This window comes from Perognathus longimembris, chromosome 2, assembly GCF_023159225.1.
Source record: "Perognathus longimembris pacificus isolate PPM17 chromosome 2, ASM2315922v1, whole genome shotgun sequence".
In the NCBI taxonomy this organism is placed as follows: domain Eukaryota; kingdom Metazoa; phylum Chordata; class Mammalia; order Rodentia; family Heteromyidae; genus Perognathus; species Perognathus longimembris.
The window spans coordinates 104,310,804-104,328,659 of record NC_063162.1 but is presented as its reverse complement, the minus strand read 5'-3'; the positions used below and the strand labels follow the sequence as shown (position 1 = coordinate 104,328,659).

Sequence of the window (17,856 nt, the reverse complement as noted above, 5' to 3'; positions counted from 1 at the left end):
GCGTTATCTAAGTTCATGAGCTTTGCCTGAATTAGCACACCCGTATTTCTGTAAATGATTCCTTCCTTCCATTTGAAAAATGAATTTCCCATTCTCGTGAGGAAATTATTTTTTTCATGGAAAATTGATTAGTCAATGCTGAGGGCAGTCTCTGTAGAAGGCACTCCTAATGCCAGAGCTCTGTAAATTGTGACCACTTTGACACGGCCCAGAAGCCCCCATCATGGCTGGCTAAGGAACAAGCGAACATGGTAGTTAGACCAGATTTTTGGCTCATGAACATTCTTTTCCCTCTCCTCGCCCCTTAAAGATAGACACTAACATTTTCCCCTCAGTGTTATCTACATTCTCATCTAGTAACTGGATGATTTCTTTTTCTCTGTCCTTATTCATACAAACAGGGTATTGGCTTCAACTTTATATCTCCTTCAACTCTTATTATGTATGAATTCCAGTTAAACTTAGCTTCCTCCAGGCTTGAACACCTCCACCATTATAGATAATCAAAAGTCTGCTATTTTCATCATGCGAAGTTTATATCCACTAAGCTTTGGTCTCTTTAATTCTAGATGAATAGCTACCAAAAAAGGATCAGAGACACTACTGAAAAAGCAAAGGCTCTTACTGGTGAGCTGTCCATGAAACAAGCCCAATCTATGGAACTCAGAAAGGAAGTCAGAGAGAAAAAGGAATTGCTCTTCACCTGCAAATCCAGGATAGAGAAGGGTCTGCCCCTCAATGAAGAGATTGAAAAAGAATGGCTGAAGGAATGTTGAGATGAAGAAATGCATACCTTGTCCACTGCTGAGACATCTCAGGTAAGCTTTGGCTCCCATTGTGTAAAGTGTGGAAGGGCTATATTTCAGATCAGCAGTATTCCGATGACATATGTTGACTGCTCCTTACGTGAATGAAATGCTTTGAATTTTCTGAATTTGGAGTATTTGTATTCACATAATGAGATATTTCGAGGATAGGACCCAAATCTAAATCCAAAACTCATTTATGTTTTATATACACCTTATATCCAGGACCTGGAGATAATTTTATATAAATTTTTTCTACAATGTTTTGGTTGTAACCTATGACAGGACATTAAGTATTGAATTCTAGACTTGTGACAGCTCATGTCACAGCTCAAAATATTTAGGACTTTTGGGCATTTCAGGTTCCAGGGGCTTTTTTAAATTAAGGATGTTCAGCTTGATTGGCAAAATCCCACTCTACTACACACATAGTCTCAATAATCATCTGAAACAGTGTTTGCACTGGGCACATTGGTCCATACCTGGAATCTTACTACTCTGGAAACTGAGATCTCAGAATTGCAGTTCAAAGCTTACCTGGGCAGCAAAGTCTTGAGACTCTTATCTCCAACTAACCAGAAAAAAAGTAGGAAGTGGAGCTGTGGCTCATGTGTTAGAGTGCTAACCTTGAGTGAAAGAAAGCTAAGAGGCAGACCTGGGGCCCTGAGTTTAAATCCAATACGGTATAAAGAAAGAGATATAGAAAGAAGGGAAAGAAGGGAAGGAAGGAAGGAAGGAAGGAAGGAAGGAAGGAAGGAAGGAAGGAAGGAAGGAAGGAAGGAAGTTGGTTGTGCAAACTAGTCCAAAATTTCATTACCCTCTCGAAAAAATGCTTGACAATCATCAAGTCCAATCCCACGGAGTAAAATACTGAGCTGGTGTGACTGAACACCATTGCCCCTCTCCTAGCCTGGCTGTGACCAGGTTGGCATTGGCTTTATCCATTGATCTCTACTCCATCATCAAACTTTTGCTCAGTTCATACGTAACTCCTCTGTGTTCATCTGCCTTGGCCTCCACAGTATACTGTGAGGCCTCCAGGCTTATGTGGCTGCCACAGCCTCTGCAGACACCACACCTGGTGTCTGTATAGGCCTCTGCACACCACTTTCTCCTCCCTCCACTGACCAATATCTTCATCTATCACTGGATCTACCATGACTCATCCAAGGTGGCCACATCCTGGAGATACAGTTTACTCCTAGAGCGTCAAATAGATGTCTCTAAGAAGGTCACAATCCTCTCTCCAACCCAGGAAAAAGACACATTCCACATACTGGGAATACCTGGGAAGGAGTCTGACTCAAGACTTCCCATGCTACCTGCAAATATCATTTAAGGGGCATTCAGAGTGTACCTGTGGTACCCTGTTATTTACCTTTCTCCATCATGTAATGTTCTTTATAGTGCCATACAAGATTACTTTCAGCAGCCCAGGCAGAATATTGAAAACCTTGAAGCTCAAAGCTATTTTTCTCTCTTATTTCCCTTTACCTTTTCTGTTCTTTTTGCCACAGTCTACATTTCAACTCGGGGCTTCATGCTTATTTGACTTGTTTGCTTGGCGGGCACTCTTGTGTGATGCCTCCAGCCTATCTATTTGCTTGTTACTCTGAAGATAGAGTCTTGTACAATTTCCCGCCTAGCCTGGTTTTAGAAACAATTTTCCAAAATCTTAGCTTCTTGAGTCGCTGGGGTTATAAGTGTGAGCCACCAGTGCCCAGCTCTACTTCATTTTACATCTCGTTTATTGTAACACTTGTTCATCAGTGATTAATGAAAATATATAATCCTGCCTTTGAACAAAATATAGAAACAGTAAGGACTTGATAGAAGTTTGAGTATAGTATATTTAGAACCCATCAAACAGTGGGTTTTTTTTTTAAGTTTGGTCCTAAGTACTGGGGTTTGAAGTGAGGGCCTCACACTTGCTAGGCCGGCAGTCTTCAACTTTAGTCATGTGCTCAACCCTGCTTGATTTTGTTTTTTGGCTAAAGTTTCACACTTTTGACCAGGATAGCCTTAGACTGAGATTCTCCTAGCTCTACCTTTTGAATAGCTAGAATTACCAGCATAAACCACCATTCCTGGCTTGTTTTGATAGAGTCTTATGAACTTCTTGCCTGGGTTGGGTTCTGTGATCTCTTATCTCTACCTCCCGAGGACCTAGGATTACAGGCATGAACTACCATGTCTACTCTACCTGTCATAGAAGAAAGAGCATGATTTTTTTTTTTTTTTGTGGTAGTAGGACTGAACTTGGGGCTTTTTGCTTGCTAGGCAAACACTCTACCACTCTACTGTCTCTGAGTAGGTTTGGTGGTGGTGGTGATGGTTGTGCTGGTCCTAGGGCTTCAACTCAATGCCCAGACTCTGTCTGTGAGCTTTTCTGCACTTTGGTAGTACTCTACCACTTGAGCCACAGCTCCACTCCTGCTTTTGGGTGGTCAATTCAAGATGATAGTCTCACAGATGTACCTGCCTTGATGGTCTTCAAACCATGATCTTCAGATTTCAGCTTCCTGAGTAGCTAGAATAACAGGCATGAATCACAGGTGCCCAGCTTCTCTGTAAACTCCATCAGTATGATGCTTGAGTGACACAGTGCATTACAAGGAGATACAAGGCGGGGGGAGAGGGAGTTCTACATCCTGCCTCTGTCTCTCTGGGGCATATCAGCCAGCACAGCCTAAAGCTGTCAGACCCAGCTACACCCTTTATGAGCCAAAGATATGAAGTAAGTTTAGAGTTTTCAGAAAACTAAAAGGAAAAGTTCCCGTTTGCAAGAGTCCTTAGAAACAGAGACTCGCCTGCTGCCCAGTGGCTCGTACACGACTGCAGAGCAGCGTCCAAATGCCTATGTTCCTGATGCAGAGGCCACGCTTCCCTTGCCAAAACCATATGGTGCTCTGGCTCCTTTCAAGCCTAGTGAGCCTGGAGCCAACATGTGGCGCATCAGAAAACCACTTATAAAGCAGCTTGAGATCTGAATATGTGAACCAGTTTCAGCTTTCCAAAGACAGGACTTTGCCAGGCTTCCTCACACCTATGGCCGGACACCTACAGCACTGCAGCTCCATAAGGGACTACAGGCAACCACAGAGTGCCACAGGGTTCCTCTGACACACACCACCTACATCCCACGTGATGTTCAGTGGGACACAGGAAGGTCCCACGATTATGTCAAAGCATCTATTTTAATTGCTTATGTATCTCTTTCTACTGGTTACATTTCAGAAATATTTAAGAGGTCATGTGCTGTAAGAGTATAAAATAAATAATTTGCCAAGGAAACAGAAACAAAGTAGTCTTTATTAAAAAATTAAGTACATACTATTTCATAAGTGCACTTTAAATGGTCAGAATATCTGCAAAGGGCAATATCTCAAGTACCACAAAGACAATTCACCATCCAGGCAGCACTTGAAGTTCCTGTTGGAAATCTAAATCACATAAAAGGCAGTATGAAGATGGCTGAGTTCTTTCCAATTCATGTCTTTAGACTATCATGTGCAAGTAAACTCATGATTAGTTTAGCTCTGACGCCAGGTTTTTCAAAAGCTCAATCAAAATGCAGTACTTATAACTTGGCCTATAAAAAAAGAAGTGAAAGGGAGGCCTATTCTAGCGATTCACTCCTATATGATTGAATTTCACCATGTATTTTCCTAACTTTGATATATTTTTTTCATTTATGAGAATGTAGAAATAGGTTTGAAACCTGTATTTTTGTATTTACTAATATATTGAAACTATTGATTTTGTAGTGATAGCAGTTAGGGATTTTATGCCGTGAATTAGAGTGAAAAAGTATCATCTTTATTTTGCTCAATCAAGCATTTTGTTCTCAATTTTGAGTCCTGTAACTTAGCCTGGTTTGCTTTGAAAAGTTTTTATAATGCAATTACATTGATAAACAACACTAGTAAGCCATGTGGTTAATTAAAAAAAAAAAACAGTATAAAAGAGAACCAATGCAACAGTAATACTTATAAGACAATATGTTGTAAACCAAGTGTACACCTTGGGGGGGGCAGATTGGGAAGGAGGGAAGTGAGAGAAAAATGAGGAAGAAGGTCACAAGTTTGGTAAGAAATGTACCCACTGCCTTACTCACTGCCTTACATATGAAACCCCATATATCATTTTGACAATAAGTAAATTTTAAAAATTAAACAAATGGATAAAACATCCAATGCAAAAAAATGCCGCATCAATATAGATCCTGTGTTATAGGAATTAATAACCTCTTTTGGGAATCAAAAATATTCACAAAGAAAATTCAAATGTAAGAATGGAAAGATAATTTAGAATCCTGGAGGGATGAATGCTTAAATATTATAATGTGTGCCCCTGCTTGAAAGACAGCAGGTGCCATGCTGAGCAGGATTAAGATTTGAACAGGTAGAGGAGGATTCAAGGTGGAGGATGTAGCCTGAGTGAGCCTTGGAACTAAGATAGAACTTGTATTCACATTCTATATGGGTTAGAATTGGTAGAGTTAAGTGTCAAGAAGTTTGAATGTTATCCTTTAACAAAGTTATTGACGAATTAAGAGCAGAGTGACAGGACCAAGCAAATGTTTATATCAAAACATGTGTCCAATACATTAGATTTTAGGAAATAAAGGGTGCAAAGAAATTGAAGCAGGAGTAAGAGTGAAAACCTGTATCAAGAGAAAGAATTAGTACCACATTTCTGGCTTAGCTCCAAGATTTTTGAAAGTACTTGAACAGAAAGGAAAATTCTATAGAAAAGGACAGTTTTTAGGACATGATGACTTTGCAAACAGAGGCTGAATTACTATTGCAGCTTGTGACAATGATAAGCATTAAAATTTCACACACATGCACTGAGAGTAAAGCAAAGGATTATGAGTTGGCCCTAGGAAGCAATTGTATCTGTGGGTCATATCAAAGATCATATCAAAGACAGAAAAAAATGAATAAAGAAATATAGCACATCTAATTTCATGTTCTTTTTCCAGAAAAGCATGACAGGCTCAAGATTCCTCACTCAACTCTTTTTTTTTTTTTTGCCAGTCCTGGGGCTTGAACTTGGGCCTGGACACTGTCCCTGAGCTTCTTTTGCTCAAGGCTAGCACTCTACCACTTAAGCCAGAGCACTACTTCCAGCTTTTTCTGTTTATGTGGTACTAAAGAATCAAACCCAGGGCTTCATGCTAGGCAAGCAGTCAACCACTAAGTCACATTCCCAGCCTCCTCACTCAAATCTTGTTCAAAATACAATCAGACCAAACCTTTCAGCATTTGAATGTCTTTTGTTTAATAGCAATATTGCTAACTCAAACTTTCATAAATATAAAAAATTAGTTTTATCTGAACCATCACTAAAACAAATGCTACTCTATTTAAGCATTACATAAACAAATTATTCCTTGTTATAAATTACTCTATACTGGAAATAGGAGATGTAATTTAGACCAAATTCAGTCTTTTTAAAGCTTCTTTCTAACTAGTTATTCTGCAATATTTATTTTTTCTGCTTTTTATATGTGATTGTCAATGTGCATCTGGTTTTGGCTGTTCCCTAAGCATGTGTGTGTGTATACACATAATGGGCTTGAACTCAGGGCCTTATGCTCTCACTTGGCTTTTTTGCTCAAGACTGGTTCTCTACCACTTGAGCCACACCTCCTCTTCCAGCTTTTTCCGGTTAATTGGAGATAAGAGTTTCATAGTCTTTTCTTCCTAGACTGATTTTGAACTGCAGTTTGCAAATCTCAGCATACTGAGTAACTAGAATTAGAAGTGTGAGCTTCAGTGCCCAGTCCAGAACTTTTAATGTATATTTCATTTCAGAGTGCAATCAAAACTAACTTTGTTTTTGGATTGGTTATGGGGCTTGAACTTGGCCTGGGAACTGTCCCTGAGCTCTTCAGCTCAAAGCTATAGCGTTCTACCACTTGAGCCACAGCACTACTCCCTCAAAACTAACTTTGGGCCTCTTAAACCACTAGGAAGAGTACTGCTTATGCCATGTGTGACTTCTTACACTGTATTTCTCTATGCTTGACTGCTTATCTGAGAATTAGAATAAGACCTAGAAGCTTGAATGAGAATCAGTGTGAAACTAAGATGGCTGAGTAATACATTCCAAATATAAATATTGCAAAAGAATTCTTAGCAGAAGCAAGACAAATGAGGAATATTAAAATTGGAAACAGATCCAATTGCATATTCCCTTTTATTTATTTTTTTATTTTAATACTTTTGCCAGTCCTGGGGATTGAAGTCAGGGCCTGAGCACTGTCCCTGGCTTCTTTTTGCTCAAGGCTAGCACTCTGCCACTTGAGCCACAGCGCCACTTCTGGACATTTTCTGTATATGTGGTGCTGGGAATCAGGGCTTCGTGTATATGAGGCAAGCATTCCTGCCACTAGGCCATATCCCCAGCCCCTGCATATTCCCTTTTATAAACCTAAAAGCACAGTGGTGTGTTCCAGTGCTGCTTCTTCTACAAATTCTGCATCCATGTTGTCATGGCCCTCAAAATCACAGAGAGCTGGAGGGAGGGAAAAAAAGATAGGGAAAAAGTATATATGTGTCACTATGGGATATTTATCTTTGTTCTTACAGCCTATCTGCTCAATTATTTTATATTATAATGAAACATGTTTTTCTGAGAATGCAGTATTGAATTATTATTATACTTTAGCACTAAGAAAGAGACTTCACATTAATCAAATATGTATTAAGTCTGCTAAACCCTTCAAAGTTAATTATTCCTTTGATAACTTAAGAAGTTTATTGTAATTGCCTTTTTTTCTTTTTCTTCTTTTCTTTTTTTGTGCTGCTCCTAGGCTTGAACTCAGGGCCTGGGCACTGTCCCTGAGCTTCTTTTGCTCAAGGCTAGTACTCTACCTCTTGAGGCACAGTGCTACTTCTAGCTTTTTCTGTTTTGGGGGCACTGAGGATTCAATCTCAGGGTTTCATGCATGCTAGGCAAGCACTCCACCACTAAGCCACATTCCCAGCACCTCACTTTCAGCTTTTTTGGTAGTTAATTGGAACTAAGAGTCCCAACCTGCGATCCTCAGATCTCAGCCTCCCGCGTAGCTAGTAATACTGGCAGGAGCCACTGGCACCTGGCTTGTAATTGCTAATTAAAATCAGTTTCAGTGACTCATAAGCTAGGGGCATATGAGGAAGGAAATGGCACACACAGAAACAGGGAATGGAGTCATGAGAATAAAGAAGAAAATGGAAGCAGAGGAGTGAATTACCTTGGTTCAGGGACTCTAGATGAGTCAGAATTTCAATGAAGTAGTTCAGATGCAAGAATTTTACACTGAATGATGACTTATTGATCATAGAACTCTGAGGCTAAAAGGAAAACCATTTGTGCTATTAGTTGAGACTCTAAAACAAGCCCAAATTTAAATAAAGTGATAAGAACTAGAATGACTATTCATGTGGATGTGTTAGAATGGGCCAATGGGCTCTAAGAGTCACCTATGCCTTGTAGTTCTGAAGCAGTTGTGTCTCGTGGTTCCTCAAAATGCTGTTGGAACTCACAGGATGATCCCAAAGTCAGAAGATCTCCTGACCAATAAGCTAATGTAAAGATTAAAACATATATTAGAGAACATTATATCTCCCTGTTCATTAGATAGCTTGTCTCCATAGTTTCAAACCTCATTCCAAAGTGTAGGTACTTGTTGATACACACCCTTCCTGACCAGTAGCTGGAGAAAAAGGCCATGTTGCTGTGAAGTCATGCTTCTGTTTTTTTTGTTTTGTTTTGTTTTGTTTTGTTTTATTGGCCAGTCCTGGGCCTTGGACTCAGGGCCTGAGCACTGTCCCTGGCTTCTTTTTTTTTTTTTTGCTCAAGGCTAGCACTCTAACACTTGAGTCACAGCGCTACTTCTGGCCGTTTTCTATGTTTGTTGTGCTGAGAAATAGAGCCCAGGGCTTCATGTATACAAGGCAAGAACTGTTGCCACTAGGCCATATTCCCAGCCCCGAAGTCATGCTTCTGAATTCTGAGTCATTATTCTCAAACGATGCCTTAGAAGAAAGCAGTTGATACCCCGAGGCTCCCAATTTTTGCTCCTGCTACTACTGCTCATCAAAGCTGGAGATGAGTATGAGAGCCCTAAGTGATATTTTGAAAGAAAACTCAGCCTCACAGGCAGATTTATAGCAATTCCTCTACCATGGTCTTGCCCACAGAAATTTAATTCCCTAAGAGTCTGGGGCAAAAAGTCAAATTTGGAGACCAAACTAAATGTTCTACAACATTCCACCAGAGGGCTGGGAATATGGCCCAGTGGCAAGAGTGCTTGACTCGTATACATGAAACTCTGGGTTTGATTCCCCAGCACCACATATATAGAAAACGGCCAGAAGTGGCGCTGTGGCTCAAGTGGCAGAGTGCTAGCCTTGAGCAAAGAGAAGCCAGGGACAGTGCTCAGGCCCTGAGTCCAAAGCCTAGGACTGGCAAAAAAAAAAAAAAAAAAAAAAATTCCCCCAGAGAGACAGCCTTGGAAAATATGCTTTTCTATTCTTGCCTGTTTGATTAGACAGCCATGGAAAACATGCTTTCTGTTCTTTCCTTTGCTGAACTCAGTAAGCCTGGGAGGGGGAGGGCTGTTACATAGCAAGACCACTAGGTCCAGAAAGCGAATGGACATCCCTTGGGGGTGAGAGAGACTGGACATCCATTCAGAGAGAGGACTGTGCCAGAGGTACCATGTTCAAGGAAAGTAAACAGCAGATGGGGTCAGGCCAGGCTCCTGGGGTCAGGAAATTTGCAACGTGAGAGGTTCAAAAGATCTGCCTGTGGGCTTTCACAATCTAATAGTCTTTCTGACTCAGAGAGCTAACATCTCCTACAAAAATAAATAAAGGAAACGAGGAGTGCCTTTATAACTTTTCCCCTACGTTTCTCATTCTTCTGTTGACTAGGAATGGTTTCCTACCGGCAGAAATGTGGACAGAGGAAATGTAGTTCCAGAGCCTTCTGACCTCACCTGTATTTTTTTTTTTTTTTGGCCAGTCCTGTGCCTTGGACTCAGGGCCTGAGCACTGTCCCTGGCTTCTTTTTGCTCAAAGCTAGCACTCTGCCATTTGAGCCACAGTGCCAACTCTGGCTGTTTTCTATATATGTGGTCCTGGGGAATCGAACCCAAGGCTTCATGTATAGGAGGCAAATACTCTTGCCACTAGGCCATATTCCCAGCCCTCACCTGTATTTAAATTGCTTATCAGTTTAAATATTGAAAGCACATGTTTCCCCTCTCCCTCCTACTCAGACTCAAATGTAAATATTTGTTTGGTTTCCTAAGAGGAGAAAATGGCTGACTGTTCTTAGTGAGTAGCACTTCCTAGGTCCAGTGGGGATAGCCAGCAGAGGGGTGGGGACCAGTAGGGTTTCTTGGAAAAGGCTGAAAAGAAATGAAAGAATTTGCCAAAAGCCAGTGGATGCTCTTCTTGAAAGAAGAAATTGGAGGATGGTGTGCCAAAGCTTAAAGGAAAATAAAATTCCAAATTACCAGAGGAAGTCACATGATCATAGCTCTGTATTGTCCAGATCTATGAGAAAGTGAGAGATTGGCAAATAGGACAAAAAATATCCAGTTATATTCCTCCGTGAATGTTTAATATGTAAGTGGTTTGTCCTGATAATCTATATTCCAAACTTTGCATTCTCAGGCTAATCTCAGAAGGATTTAAGACTTTTGTAGTTGGTGGCTAAATAGACATCTGATGAACTTAAAATAGAACATACTTTGAGAAATGGCAAATGCTTTAGTATATGCTAGCACAACTCAGCTATTAAAATACCATACTTTAGTCATTGAAGTGATTCCACTAGATATCTTACTCAAGGGTCAAATTCCCATAAACACTGCACCTCTCTCATTAGCTTTTCTTGCATTTCAAGTCAAACTTAGAGATGACAGAGTTAATCATCTGAAAGTAAGCTATTTCAATATACTTTTTTGGGCAATCAACTTAGAGATTGCTAACCTCAACTGTCTTCTGTACAAAGAAAAGCAACCTAAGAGCTTTTGGGGGCCTCTTGGAGGAATGAGACACTTCAAACCGATTCTAAGGATGGTTCCAGGAAATGAAATGTACCCACTGCATCACTGGTGGTGCTCAGGGCAAAATGAAAATGAGGAACTATGTGTTCAAATATTAATAACTGCAAGATTTAGTGCAGAGCAATAGACTCCAGGTAGGGGACTCTACTGAGTATAGCCAGACCCTCTGTGTGGCACTCTCCAGGAAGTGAGCCCTGGGGTTGCCCAGGTTGGAATGTGCATTCTGTAGAGCCTCTGACCTTTCAAGAGCTTTGTGACAGCTATTTCCATGAGCAGCAACACTCCATTATCAACGTAATGCAGTAGGTTATGCAAAGGGAGGAAGTGGACTCTGAGGACTGTGTGCAGAGTGTGGAAACCTGAGTGGATGAACAATCACCCAGCATCTCCCACCTTTCACGGGGACAGATTCGATCATGTTACTACTTAGTTCAACTCAGTGCTGGGCCTGACGTCTACTAAATTCCTTGAAAACAAGGCCCAAATTTCCCTTCTCTTTGTATTATCACAACTAAATATCATACTGGGTATAAATTTCCAAGTATTTTTTTTGCCTTTGTATCCCGTCTTAGGCAAAATGAAGGCAAGGCCTACTCCAAGAAAAAAAAATTCACAATATGTTTGTATTTCTACAGCAAGATGGAAAAGAAAATGGAAAGGCTTCAGACTCCATATTCCCCAGCTCAAAGGCAGTTGAGACAGGAACCAGTTGTCCAGGAAGGCTGGACCCATTAACCATGTATATGATAAAAAATACCCACTCAAATCATTATTTAAAATCACAGGGGAATGGGCCAGGGATCCCCAAAAGGTAATGACAAGCTGCAGCACAGTAAGGAGAAATCTGGCCAGCAGAGCCAACCTCAGTGCACATCTCTCAGCAACACCAGACACACAATGACTAGCACACAAATCTCCTTTTGGAATTTATCATGTATATGGACTTTATTACATCGGGAACTGTGTGAAGAAGAAAGAACATTGTCAAGACCCCAAAGGACAAAGAAGCCAAGACTCACCAGGAGGCAGAGGTAAAAATAAACTGCTAGTAGCTTCCAAAATCCTGGTCGTGATATGAAAGACAGCAAACTCAGCAGCACTGCCATGCCTATTGCTGGTTAAAATCAACAAATCAGTATGTCAGCCATGGAGCACATCTCTGAAAGCCTGTGAGCCCCAGGCACCAAGAATTCATGATACTCATAAAATTCTGTACCCTGTGAGAAAACTCATGTAAGTAACAGTTATCATCAGCCTGAGCCTGATTGAACCAGGACAGTAGGATCATGAATTATAAGTTGTACCAGGCAGAATGGCACATGTCTATAATTCTAGCACTCATTACCCAGAGGCAAGAAGGTTCACAACTTCAAGATCAGGCTGGGCTACAGAGTAAGTCTCTATCAGTCAATCAGTCAGTGAATAGAATCATAAACTGTATCAACTGAAGTTCTCTCTCTCTCTCTCTTTTTTTTTTTTAACCAGTCCTGGGCTTGGATACAGGGCTTGAGCACTGTCCCTGGCTTCTTTTTGCTCAAGGCTAGCACTCTGCCCCTTGAGCCACAGCGCCACTTCTGGCCATTTTGTATATATGTGGTGCTGGGGAAGTGAACCCAGGGCTTCATGTATATGAGGCAAGCACTCTTGCCACTAGGCCGTATTCCCAGCCCTGAAGTTCTCTTTCTTGTAGTACCAGACTCATGTGGATAAAATCCTATGGTACACAGTGCTAGAGCTGGCGATAAGTGCTTTGAAACAGCCAATTTCAAAAGGACTTTGCGCGATCAGGCAGCTATCAGAGTTTTCAGTTCTTTATCCACCACAGTGAAGGGGAGGGGAAGAAATGGGCGTACTACTGGAGAACCCGAGGATGAAGCTTGTGTCTCCACCAGGTGCTTTACAGGATGTGGCAAATGAGATCCAACTAGAGGATGAAGATAACCCATTAACCACACTCATCTTTTCCATGTGGCCTCTCCAGCAGTCCCTCCACAGCTCTGACCCACACATTTGGGGCAGCTGGCATCTGAACACACAACACACAATCAGCCTTTCAGAGGTCAATTCAAAGGCACTGGAGTCCAAATCAGAAAGACTGAAAATGGTGAGCCAGAGCATAACAGACCTCCCTCTCTCTGTATGGGGAATGCTCCATTCGGCTTCCCTAACCCAGCTCACTGGCCCCACTGTTCACATGTACAGATCCTCTCCCAGAAGAAAGGGCAAGTGCCACTGGGTTTGCTCTAGGCCTGTGCAAAGGCCAGGAGCTGGTATCAGAAGAAAGAAGACACAGAGTAACACAGAGGTGGTGAGCATGAGCTGAGGGTATGAGCAGTACCAAGTCTTAGGCTATGTAGCTGTGTTACCCAGGCAAGTCACCTTTCCCCGTAGATCTCACTGTCCTCTTCTGCAAAGTAATGGGGAAGTGCTCAATGGGGCTGTTGTAAGAGTTAGATAGCCTGCTTCATAGAAGGCTTGTGCTCATTCAGTCAGAACTATATCAACCAAGGTAGACAGCCTCTTTGCCCTAAGCAATATCCCAGAACCCATATAATTTTGAAAAAATCTTCTCAGCAGAAAGGCAGTCTCTGAAGCACCATGAATTGGCACATTGCACATGGGGGCTTAGCCAAAGGATCTCAGAGATGCACTTTGTTCACCAATACAGTGTCTATTTGTCTCTGGTTGCAATCAAGAAAATATATAAACAATATAATCGAGTTCTGTGGCAACTTCCTTGGATGTAATATAGAAAGATTGCCAGCTACTCTTCTTAGAAGAACATCAGGACATTGCTGGTTGCTGCCACGCCAGGCCAGAGACATTTGCCTTCAATCAGTAACAAGTTAGACACTGAGTTTCTGGGTCTACTCATGTTGTTTCTGGGCCTATTGGCTCAAAGGGATAACACAAACTAGTGTTAAAATTGTAATGCCCTTAAGAAGTGATGCTTGAATGAGAGCCTGTCTTAATACTCTGGAAAGCAAAATATGAAGTCTATAGAAAGAAGATAAAAGATTTTTAATTTTAGAAAGAAGCCAAAAAAAAAAAAAAGCAGTACACTGGTGGCTCACATCTATAATCCTAGCTACTCAGGAGGCGGAGACCTGGGGATTGTGGTTCAAAACTAGACCATCAGACAAGTCTATGAGACTCTTATCTCCAATTGCAGTCATCACCAAAGAGAGAAAAAAGTGAAGCTATGGCTCAAGTGGTAGAGGAGTAGTTCAAGAAAGCAAGTGGATCAACAGAGGCAAATCATCCATGTGTTCCTAGTGAGCTGCTTGCTACAGTTCTCCTGCCAAGAAGAAATGTTTCAGTGCCCTGATTATGAAGCTCAGGCCATGAGGATACCCAACTTTTCCTAATATATATAGAAATATAGAAATAAATATAGAAATTATGAAACTCATATCTTCCAATAGAGTTTCAAATATTTTTAAAACAGACATGAAGAGATTACATTAGAGGCCAAAATTTTTAAACTTGAAAAAATTAAATCAGAGTCTTAGCTAATAAGCTTAACTCATCTTCCAGAGGCTGCTGAATAGATATATGCTTACACACTGGCTCATTTACATAGCAGTCTTACCCCAAACATGGGAGCATTTTTTCTCTTTCTGTTAAATTTTTAATTTGTCAAGCATATTATTTCCAGGTCTAAAACAAGATCAGACTTCATCTCTGTATGCTTTTTGAAAGGCCCAAGACAGCTTTAAAACTCAACTTCATTACATCATTTCTAAAAAATCTGCATATGGACTGGTATGATTCTCATTTGTAGCATACAATTTCTTTTTTATTTCTTTTTTGTATAGTGGTGCTGCTGAGATTTGAATATCGGCCTTTACACTTTCTAAATAAATGCCCTGCCATTGATCCACTTCCTATTTTTCAGATAAGATCTTGTGATTTTTTTCCAGGCAAGCATTAGATTTTGCTGGGCATTAGATTTTGATCCTCATACCTATACTTCCTATCTGGGTTTTCACTTGTACCACCACACCCAGCTTGTTTGTTGAGATTGTCTCACTAATTTTTTTTCTGAAATGATCTCCAAGAAGTTGAAATTACAGGCATGAGCTACCATGCCCAGCTCTGTATCACACAACGTCAATACTTGGCTACCAGCACATCAGCAAACTCCAGTATGGTAATATTTATACAAGAAGCTGGAATCAGGCCTAATTGGACTATTGGCACTAGTTAAGAATTGTGGTTCAAGTTCTCTCATGTCTGCATAGACTTCCAGGTAAAGTAATCATTGCCTACTATTTCATAAGGTGATTTGGCTCCCATCCTCAATTTATTGCCCGATGCTCCCATGAGTTTGAGGAAGAGCAAACAACCAAGTTCCCTTTGTTAATTATTCTCATTTCCCCTCCCTTCATCTACAGCACTGAATCTACTGGTTGAGAGCTGGGAGATCTCCACAAACCTAGTTTGAGAAACACACAAAAGGGCTCTCCGACCCACATTCTAAGGATTATACCCAGGGCATAGAGTCAGGTAGGGGCAAGGAGAAGAAGGAAAACCAACCAGTTTGGAAACATAGTCCAGAACCATCTGTTCAGTTTTCTTCCTTCCTATTACCTCTAGCTGGCTCAAAAGATGGTCTTTTAGCTGGGACACCATCTGAAAACAAGATATATGTTAGGTAAGTTACAATCTACCCATCACACCCATGACAGGTCAAAATGACCACCATTTATTTGAGGTTCTTTACCTTTTGCTCTGGTATGCAAATCCATTCTAAAGTTTTATAACCCTTTCTTGGTGTATGGTATGGAAATCCATTCTAAAGTTTTATAACCCTTTCTTCATGTATTATTTTCCTATGTCATTTTTATTTACCACACTGGATTTAATGGTTATATAGTAGGTTATAAAAATTCTAGCATTGATTTATTCCCTTCTTGTATGATATATATTTTACTATTGTTAATACCACCACAGGAATAAATTCTAGAAAAATTATTTGCCACATCCACAATTCTTTGCTCAGATTCAGTTCTTAGAAATGGAATTTGCTGGATCGAGGACTTAAAACTTCTAAGATACCACCATAGTGCCTCCTAGGTTCATTATGCTGTTTCCAGTGCCTTGGGGGGGGGGGGCAGCCAGTCCCATATGTCCCCAACTTTGCTACTATACATTTTTAATTTCTGCTATTTTGATAAGTAATCCAACAAAACCAAAACAAACCCACTTGTGCTGCTTGTCATAGGGTTGCTAATGCTGACCATTTGCTATGCCCTCCCCACTCTAGACACTTTGGCCGCTTACATCTGAAAATTGATTCTCTACTTCCCTTCTGAGATAACATTTTGCTAATGATTTATAAACTTCATTTTTCAAAGGCAATCATTTATCATGTGTTTTTGCACTTGGTTTTCCAAATGTCTTTCTAACCTTCATGATTGTTGTCTATTATTTAGGATTTTAGGCACTCAAATCTCTTTTTCTTATCTATGATCCATAATATTTTAATAGCTTTCTCTATTTCAGCATTGTTTGTCCCCTTTTTAACTCACATTCTTTTATACGGTTTAATTTCTTGCACTAAATTCTTTCAATAGCTGATATTTTTGCTTGTTTGTAGCATAAAATGGTGGAATATTTGGGGGTAGGAAGAAACTAATTTACTTGGTTGTTTGTTTTTTTTCCAAATACTTAACCATTAACTAACTCCTTATTTAAATGTTTCACATTGATTTTAGGTATTTTATTGATGACACATTACAGATTCAAACTGAAACTAGTATCTCTGACTGTATTTTTTTTTGTATACACATCATTTGTGTGATTATATATTTACTAGTGTGGTTAATTAATCTCCCTCACTCGACTACATTTCCCAAGAGGAAAAAAAAATTGCCGTCTGCCAGTGGATCATGCCTGTGAGTCTAGCTAGTCAGGAGGCTGATATCTGAGGATCAAGATTCAAAGCCAGCCCAGGAAGAAAAGTCAGTGAGACTCTTATCTCCAATTAACTAGGAAAATGCCATGGGAGGTATAGTTCAAATAATCGAGCTCCAGTCATGAGCAAAGTGAAAACACAAGGTCCTGAGTTCAAGCCTTAGTAGTAGCACAATAAAAGGGGGGGAGGTACAGAAATCATGTGTGGATGGTTTACTATTAGGCCTTTATACTCTACAGAACTGGCAATGACTATCTGTCCAAAGAATTAGTAGAAAATATGATCAGAAAGTGATGTGGTAACTGACCCTTGCCCCTTTCACTTGGGGCCCACTGTTTGCCACACCTGGAAACCACAGACCACTTACCAACCCCATAAGCAGCCGCTGGTGGTGGTCCTCCTCCTGTAAGAGTGGCATTAATCTTGGCTCTGGAGAAAACAAGGACAATGTAACTTTCAGGTAATGGTAGGCAAGATAGAAGAATCTGCCTGGGATTTTCTTCTCTAAATTATGGGAGAAAGGTAACACTTCCATGACCAGGTGAAAAATGTGTCAGTGTGGCTTGTTTCTACAAGGCAAACTTGTCCCTCAGGTGATGCACAGAGCTCTATAAAACAGCGGAAAAAAAAGCGGTACATTCTTAGTGCCATTGGTTCTAGCTGGGACTTCCCTTCCTTGAGAGGACCTGTCACCATCTGTGAAGCTCTGCTTCCCTGGGGACAGTGACTGAGCCTCTCAACCTCAAGGGGGTGCACAACCCCAGGGATGGTGGGGCTCAGTGGAGAGACTGCATGCCCCCTTACTTCCTGACCCCTCATTCTATGACTATGGGGGTTACTGAGACAGTCAATTACTGTGACAAATAATCCTAATGGGCACAAGATATCAGACTGACAATGCAGCTTGGTCAAAAGTCAAAGGGCACCTTCTCCATCATGGCTGGCTCTGTAGTAGCAAGGCCAGAGGACTTACCAAAGGGTGGGGGGAAGAAAAAGAAAGAACACTCCTAAGAATTGCTGTCATATCACACTCAGTGATTACTCAACAGCTCTCAGGC

The 17,856-nt window shown here is 40.8% G+C and overlaps 1 pseudogene; it reads right to left on the bottom strand.

Moving 5' to 3' along the window:
- Positions 1-10,340: 10,340 nt before the first annotated feature.
- The window catches only part of LOC125345206, a 43,704-nt pseudogene continuing 36,188 nt past the window's right edge, over positions 10,341-17,856 (bottom strand).